Consider the following 8,846-nt stretch of genomic DNA (forward strand, 5'->3'; position numbering starts at 1 on the left):
TGGACCTGGGCAGGAGGAGTCGTTTAGTTTGAGGGTCACACAGCTGTGGACCTTGGCAGGAGCAGTTCTTTTGTTGTTTGAGGGTCACACAGCTGTGGACCTGGGCAGGAGGAGTCGTTTAGTTTGAGGGTCACACAGCTGTGGATCTGGGCAGGAGCAGTTCTTTTGTTGTTTGAGGGTCACACAGCTGTGGACCTGGGCAGGAGCAGTTCTTTAGTTTGAGGGTCACACAGCTGTGGACCTGGGCAGGAGCAGTTCTTTTGTTGTTTGAGGGTCACACAGCTGTGGACCTGGGCAGGAGCAGTTCTTTTGTTGTTTGAGGGTCACACAGCTGTGGACCTGGGCAGGAGGAGTCGTTTAGTTTGAGGGTCACACAGCTGTGGATCTGGGCAGGAGCAGTTCTTTTGTTGTTTGAGGGTCACACAGCTGTGGACCTGGGCAGGAGCAGTTCTTTAGTTTGAGGGTCACACAGCTGTGGACCTGGGCAGGAGCAGTTCTTTTGTTGTTTGAGGGTCACACAGCTGTGGACCTTGGCAGGAGCAGTTCTTTTGTTGTTTGAGGGTCACACAGCTGTGGACCTGGGCAGGAGGAGTCGTTTAGTTTGAGGGTCACACAGCTGTGGATCTGGGCAGGAGCAGTTCTTTTGTTGTTTGAGGGTCACACAGCTGTGGACCTGGGCAGGAGCAGTTCTTTTGTTGTTTGAGGGTCACACAGCTGTGGACCTGGGCAGGAGCAGTTCTTTTGTTGTTTGAGGGTCACACAGCTGTGGACCTGGGCAGGAGCAGTTCTTTTGTTGTTTGAGGGTCACACAGCTGTGGACCTGGGCAGGAGGAGTCGTTTAGTTTGAGGGTCACACAGCTGTGGATCTGGGCAGGAGCAGTTCTTTTGTTGTTTGAGGGTCACACAGCTGTGGACCTGGGCAGGAGCAGTTCTTTTGTTGTTTGAGGGTCACACAGCTGTGGACCTGGGCAGGAGGAGTCGTTTAGTTTGAGGGTCACACAGCTGTGGATCTGGGCAGGAGCAGTTCTTTTGTTGTTTGAGGGTCACACAGCTGTGGACCTGGGCAGGAGCAGTTCTTTAGTTTGAGGGTCACACAGCTGTGGACCTGGGCAGGAGCAGTTCTTTTGTTGTTTGAGGGTCACACAGCTGTGGACCTTGGCAGGAGCAGTTCTTTTGTTGTTTGAGGGTCACACAGCTGTGGACCTGGGCAGGAGGAGTCGTTTAGTTTGAGGGTCACACAGCTGTGGATCTGGGCAGGAGCAGTTCTTTTGTTGTTTGAGGGTCACACAGCTGTGGACCTGGGCAGGAGCAGTTCTTTTGTTGTTTGAGGGTCACACAGCTGTGGACCTGGGCAGGAGCAGTTCTTTTGTTGTTTGAGGGTCACACAGCTGTGGACCTGGGCAGGAGCAGTTCTTTTGTTGTTTGAGGGTCACACAGCTGTGGACCTGGGCAGGAGCAGTTCTTTTGTTGTTTGAGGGTCACACAGCTGTGGACCTGGGCAGGAGGAGTCGTTTAGTTTGAGGGTCACACAGCTGTGGACCTGGGCAGGAGCAGTTCTTTAGTTTGAGGGTCACACAGCTGTGGACCTGGGCAGGAGCAGTTCTTTTGTTGTTTGAGGGTCACACAGCTGTGGACCTGGGCAGGAGCAGTTCTTTTGTTGTTTGAGGGTCACACAGCTGTGGACCTGGGCAGGAGGAGTCGTTTAGTTTGAGGGTCACACAGCTGTGGATCTGGGCAGGAGCAGTTCTTTTGTTGTTTGAGGGTCACACAGCTGTGGACCTGGGCAGGAGGAGTCGTTTAGTTTGAGGGTCACACAGCTGTGGACCTGGGCAGGAGCAGTTCTTTTGTTGTTTGAGGGTCACACAGCTGTGGACCTGGGCAGGAGGAGTCGTTTAGTTTGAGGGTCACACAGCTGTGGATCTGGGCAGGAGCAGTTCTTTTGTTGTTTGAGGGTCACACAGCTGTGGACCTGGGCAGGAGCAGTTCTTTTGTTGTTTGAGTTTCACACAGCTGTGGACCTGGGCAGGAGCAGTTCTTTTGTTGTTTGAGGGTCACACAGCTGTGGACCTGGGCAGGAGCAGTTCTTTTGTTGTTTGAGGGTCACACAGCTGTGGACCTGGGCAGGAGCAGTTCTTTTGTTGTTTGAGGGTCACACAGCTGTGGACCTGGGCAGGAGCAGTTCTTTTGTTGTTTGAGGGTCACACAGCTGTGGACCTGGGCAGGAGCAGTTCTTTAGTTTGAGGGGCACACAGCTCTGTACCTGGGCAGGAGCAGTTCTTTTGTTGTTTGAGGGTCACACAGCTGTGGACCTGTGCAGTAGCGGTTCTTTTGTTGTTTGAGGGTCACACAGCTGTGGATCTTGGCAGGAGCAGTTGTTTTTGATGAGGGCTGCACAGCTGTGGACTTCAGCAGAAGGGCTCTTACTTGAGTTCACGCAGATGGGCTTCTGTGCAGGTTCAGTTGTTACCTTAGGTTGATGGTCATAGCTTTGTACTTGGACAGGAGCTGTTTCTTAGTTCGAGGGCTGCACACCTGAGGACTTGAGCAGGAGTGGTGCTGATCTAAGTTTGTGGGCTGGGCCGCCTCAGACTTGGGCAGGAGCAGTTCCTTCTTTCATTTGAGGACCGTGCAGCTGGGGACCAGAACTGGAATGGTTCTTACTTTAGTTTGAAGGTGCAGGAGCATTTTTTGCTTTAGGTAGAGTTGGAGATTCCCGAGAATCCGGTGCTGCTGTTGTAGAGTAAGGGTAGATTAGCTGGAATCCTTGGGAAGAATCAGTGATGCTTTTATGTCTGAGGTTCTTTCAGCTAAACATGGAGTAAAAGTTGGGAAGGAGAGAGAGAGAGTCATTAGAAGGTACCTGAGACTGTAGATGTAGCTGTGTACCACGCGAGCTGAGTCTGGGAGTGTCTCAGTCCTTGGTGTCAATGCATTCTCTTTCCTTCTACACAGTTGGGATTTGTTTTCTGTTTCACAAGACAGAAAGACCCTGATCAATATCCTCAGGAATTAAAAAGCTTAAGAAAATGAAATGATGTTAGCAATAATAATAATAGTAGAAATTCAACCAGGATTATCCTGACTGATAGAGACAATATCACACATATACCCAATATTTAACTTTTCAATAGTTACTAAAATAAAAATAAATAAAAAAATAGGTCCAAGTAAAGCTCCATAAAGTTGTTTCATGGAGAAGGGTTGAAGGACAGAGGTGAATTTGAGAGTTGCTGCTTATGGACACACGGAGAACTTACCATTTTCCCCATGCAGTTTCAGTGCACGATTATCTTCTGTGAGACCTGGCAGCTGGGTTGCTTCGTGCCGCTGGGGATGCAGTGGGTGTCACAGAAGGACCCCATTTCAGCCGGTCCTGCCCCTCTGCTGTGATGAGTACAGCCTCTGATCTTCAACAACTGACTGAGTTTTGAGGGGAGGCCTGGCCTGTGAGCACAAGGGTATCCATGGTGAGGTTCCATGGGTAGAATGTCTCAGATGTGCTTGAGGTTCCTTCCTGATGCTCATCTGCCATTTTGCTCTTTAACACAGTTTGTTTATAACTGTCTTCTCAAACTGTATAGGAAATAAGCACTTGTATAATATGGGTCAGGTATGAGGAATGTTCACACATTGGACACACAGGACCTCCGCTCAATGTAGGGAATAGAATCTGAAGAAACCAAGCTTCAGATGCTTTCTGGAGGCCCCTCCTGAATCCCAGGCCCTTTCCTTCTCCTTCAGAGGGAGTGGCTTTTTGCTTTAGTCTTTATCATTGCCGTACTTTCCTTCGTGGTGCATTTCTTTCCTCGCATTTGTGCACACAGCTAAACAATACTGCATGTGGGTTTTGAATACTCTTGTCTTTTTGAGACAGGGTCTTGCTCTGTTGCCCTGGCTGCAGTTTTGAACTTTGATGTGAAGGAGTCCCCTGTGTGGCTGCTCCTCTGCTGCACTGGCTCTGAGGATTTGCTCCATGTCTATTTTCATCCTCTGTTCTCTTCCTGAGACCCGTGCACACTGACCTGATTCATTTTCATTGCTGCATGACCTCTCGTGGTGGAGGGGACCGTGGGTAATGTCATTTTCCTGCTGATGAATGTTTGGCCAGGTGGGCCCCTAGGACTGTGTTACTGTGAAGGTTCTTGGGCATTTCTTTTGTACACAGTGCAGTTTCTTCTGGTCAGTAGCTTTCCATTTTTAAAACTTTATCTCAGTAAGAAATGTAATTTTCCTCATAACCCACAACACACACCCTTTCATAAGCAAGCATAGAAAAAGTAATTCACAATCATTCTTAGTGGTGGCTGAGTGTTCTTGTGGCTCTCCATTCTCCCCAACACTTGTACCAATTGTGGGATCTTTCCCAGTCTGCTGAGTGTCACCTGGCATCTCACCCTGTTAGGTTGAGACCCTGTTCATGTTATTATTGGGCATTCCTTTACATTTTTTTCTTCTGTGAAGGGCTGGTTCAACTCTTTTGCCATGTTTCTGTTTACTTGTATAAATTTTTGCCTTTTTCTTTTATTATTACTATTATTATGTTTTTGAGATGGAGTCTTGCTCTGTCACTCAGCCTGGAGTGCAGTGGCACAATCTCAGCTAACTGCAACCTCTGCCTTCTGAGTTTAAGCGATTCTCCTGCCTCAGCCTCCCAAGTACCTGGAATTACAGGTTTGTGCCACAATGCTCAGCTAATTTTTGTATTTTTACTAGAAACAGGGTTTCACCATGCTGGCCAGGCTGGTCTCAAACTCCTGACCTCAGGTGATCTGCCTGCCTCAGCCTCCCAAAGGGCTGGGATTACAGGCATGAGCCACCAGGGCAGGCAGGTGGGGCTTGCAGGCTGCTGTGAGGACTTGGCTCCCTCTCTGAGTAAGGTGGGGTTAGCAGGGGATTTAACCAGAGGAACCATGGGATCGCCCTTATGTATTTCTGCCATGGTTGACTCAGCTGAACATACCTCCTGAACAAGACTTGACCTTGGACACCCAGAGGCCTGTGGTTGAGGGTTCCCTCCTGGTATGGCCACTGACACAACCACGTTTGGTGCTCACACAGCGGGTCAGCCTGAGACCTGCTCTGCCTGGTCCTCTTATCAATGGCATTTCTCAAGTTCATCCCCTCCCAAGTCTCTCCCATCTGTAAAACCAAACGCCTCTCTCTCTGCTACTTGGAAACCCCCATCAGCACCTCCCTGAGTCACAGGGCATCCTGTCAGTATCATAGTCCTGACTTTCCCACGTTGGCAAGCCCATGGGACCTCTGATGGACCAGGACAGCGCCAGCACTAAGGCATCCCCTGAAACTCACAGGAAAAGCGGACCAAGAAGACAGGAACAGCACAGGGCGCAGGCAGCAGAAATGCCCATTATACTGTCAGAGATGAAGGAAGATATGGCCACGGCTGATACGAAACGCTACTCGACGTTTGTCACAGTCCTAATCGTAGAACATGATGCTATAAAACCTTTAGATAAAAATGGGAAAATTTGCACAGCCTCGGGTTTGGTGAAAAGTTCTTAGACCTGACACCAAAAGCATGATTCATAAAAGAAAATATTGACTTATTAAATTTAGTAATAAATTTAAAATTGTAACTCTATATAGCAATATAAGAATTTAAAGAGAAAAAGTACAAAGTATGGTCTAGCAAAAAATATTTGTGAATCACACGTTTCACAACGTACTGGCATGCAGAATATATGAAGAATTGTCAAAACTTAACCATAAGAAAGTGAAAACCCCGATATAAAAGAGAGGGCAAATATTAGAATGGAGGCCTCATCAGAGAAGGCATCAGCAGGGCAGATCGCCCAGGACAGACACTCAGCATCACAGAGCTGTTGGAGAACTGCTGATCAGCAGTCGCTCTGAAAATTTATTAGAATGTCTAAAAACAGAAACCAGTGGCCAATCCAGGCTCTAGTGATGACGCAGAGGAACTGAGACCCTCCTAAGCTGCAGTGGTAATGGGAGGGGTCCCACTATCCTTACCACATCATCCTGCAACCCCACTCCTGGCATTTCCCCCAAGAGAACGTAATGTGTGCACATCAACCTGCACAGGAGTGTTTAGGCCTATTCCTCATTGCCAACAACTGGACGAGAACAAAGTGTCCATCGACAGGAGAAGGTGTGAACCAATGTGATGCTTCCACACAGGGGGCTCCAGCCAGCGTGGAAAGATGCGCCCTGAATGCAGCAGCTCTCCCAGGACACTCGGCCAGGGAAGGAAGCCTATTTCAGTGGGCACAGATGAAGGATCCTGCCACATGACATCCTGGGGGAGGCAGTGCTGCCATGTGGGGGAGCAGAGCAGTGGTTTCAAGTGGCTGTGGGTGGAGGGGCGAGGGGAGGAGCTCTCCGGGACAATCGAGTGAGCCGCTGCACCTGACCATGGGCACTTCGGCTGAGAGGCTATGCAGCAGACACTGGCTTCAGTACACGCAGATGGAGAAGGCTCCCGCAAGTCAAAGAGGGTGTCCCCTTCACAAAACAAAAACGTATTTCAAAAACCCTCCTAAAATTAAGAAAACCATGAAAAGTATTTCATAAGCTCGTTGGACTTTGAGTTTACACAGTCTACCTCGAAGCATAGCACTGAAAGCACCGGCCTGGGAATTCCAGAGGTAGGCTGTGGTGTTAGACATCAGCTGAAGAGGCTCAGTGCCTTTTTATCTCATTCCCAAAACCCCTGCATATGATTTTAAACTGAGTGTGGGTCGTGTCTTTTACAGTGATACGGATTCCAGATCGTTAGAATAAAATGCTCCAAGGTTAACTTAAAATCTTGTGGTGTTTTTTACTTTGCATTTTACATGCGTGTCTTTGGTGATATCATCAGTTGGGCCCAGGAGGGAGCAAAGATCTCACGGTGCTGGTTAAAGGGAGAGTCTCCAGGGCCCGGGGTCTGAGAAGGAGCCCATTCCTCAGCTAGGAGGAAATAAACACAGATGGCGAAGCCACCCCGGGGGCACCGCAGAGGAGAAAGTGCCCATTACTTGAGTGGCCACAGAGTCATCGAGAATCACTGAGCTCATTTAGGAAGGTGAATGAGGCGGCACCTCTGCCGTTTCCCTCCCCCTGCCCTCCCTCTCTCTTTTTCTCTTTCTTCCTTTCATCTGGGTCTAACTGGGCTTGTTTGTCTTCAGCATCCCTGGGAAACTTCATGAAGTTTTAAACTTCAAGTTCAATATGCAGTTTAAAAATCGAGTGCAGAAATGTCAAATGAATCACTCCCATTTGCCCAGCCAGTGTCTGGCAGTGTTGGTCGCACTAGAGTTCGGGGTGGACACACATTTTGTGGTCTTTCTATTTCTGATGCATAAAGTTTTCATTTAAATGAGACTTGTTATAATGCATAGCACAATTTTGAAAGGTGAAGACAAAGTGAGGCACACACTCATTATGAGGCAGCCTTGCCTGTGGGAGGGAGATGTGGATGCTCCCTGGGGACCCGCAGCAGGCAGTGGGCTGGGCCTGAGGCCAGAGCCTGAAATACTGGTGCTTGCAGCTACCAACAGGCGTTGAATGAATAGAGCTGTTTTCAAAAGTAAATAAGCAATACATTCTTTTCAGCATTTCTATCTAATAGCAGTTCCTTTCTCTTTTATTCATGGATTAAATATTCTCTGCTTTTAATTTTATTTATTTATTTTTTAATTAAAGACGGGGTTTCACCATGTTGGCCAGGATGGTCTCGAACTTCTGACTTCATGATACGCCTGCCTCAGCCTCCCAAAGTGCTGGGATTACAGGTGTGAGCCACCATGCTCGGCTATTCTCTGCTTTTTAAAAACCTGTATTCCTTCTAATGAGGCCCTGTGTTTTCACTGAGTGTCAGGTTTGGAATGTTGTAAAATACATGTAACACTCATCACATTCAACAGGTGTAGAAATGGATTATTAAGAGGTACTTGCAAGATTTTGTGTGAAAGCTGAGATAAAAGGTGCAAAATATTTAATGTAATAAACTTTAATGAATAATTCCGTTTTCAGGTTACTTGAAAACGATACCTTCATTTGTATTACACACCTCTGCCCTCAATCATGTCAGTGTGTTTTTCTTGAATTCAGTTTTTGGATAAGGACAGTCCTTGGAAATCCATCTTCCAGAAGGTTCCACTATCCAGAAGTTTCTGCTGTCGCAGCTCTGGGATGGGAGGGGGATTTGCAGGAAGGGATAATTGAGAGGGGCCTCTTCTCCCTGCTCTGGAGACATGGAGGCTGCCTGTGATTCATGGGACCCCGCCCTTCAGATCCAGAAGACACTGAAAAGAAACGCAGGACTTTGAACCTAGGCTGGGGCTCCTGGGGCTGGGTGGCTGTTACCTCTTGCTGAGAGGATCCACACACTCGAAGCAGCACCTCACACATGGGGGTCACCTTGACTCCCCATGATGTCTGCGAGACTTGTTCCTGTCTTCTTATGACCAAGAAGACTGTATGTGATTTATAAACTCCATGTAAAGAAAACCCAAAAGCCTTGTTCAAAGAAATGCCCTTGAGCAAGAAGGGCAGCCATGGGCACCGCAGGTGGGGCCTGTGGGGCAGTCGTTGGTGTGGCAGGTGGGGCCTGTGGGGCAGCTGTGGGCACGGCAGGTGGGGCCTGAGAGGCAGCCATGGGCATGGCAGATGGGGCCTGAGGGGCAGCTGTGGGCACAGCAGCTAGGGCCTGTGGTGCTTGAGGTCGTGGCAGGTGGGGCCTGAGGGGCAGCCATGGATGTGGCAGGTGTGGCTTGTGGTGCCTGAGGTTGTGGCTAGTAGCCCCCCAGGAACGGCTCTGCTCCAAGGACATCTTAAGGCCAGTAGGGCTATTTGCATGGCAGAGGCCGCACCCCAAGAGT

General features: G+C 48.8%; 1 protein-coding gene across 15 annotated transcripts in view; it reads left to right on the plus strand.

Annotated features, from left to right (window-relative positions):
• The window catches only part of LOC128932312 (uncharacterized), a 68,917-nt gene that overhangs the window by 48,658 nt on the left and 11,413 nt on the right, over positions 1 to 8,846 (plus strand). For 5 of the 15 annotated variants that reach the window (XR_013519562.1, XR_013519565.1, XR_013519552.1 and 2 more), the window contains one exon: positions 7,669 to 8,047. The exons of 5 other annotated variants lie outside the window; for them this stretch is intronic. The gene's annotated coding sequence lies outside the window, so the exon portion shown is untranslated. Of the gene's footprint in view, positions 1 to 3,273; positions 6,789 to 7,668; positions 8,048 to 8,846 lie in introns of those variants that run through there. 5 more of the 15 variants (XR_013519555.1, XR_013519564.1, XR_013519551.1 and 2 more) reach the window with 1 other exon arrangement.

Source organism: Callithrix jacchus, chromosome 1, assembly GCF_049354715.1.
Source record: "Callithrix jacchus isolate 240 chromosome 1, calJac240_pri, whole genome shotgun sequence".
Lineage (NCBI taxonomy): Eukaryota > Metazoa > Chordata > Mammalia > Primates > Cebidae > Callithrix > Callithrix jacchus.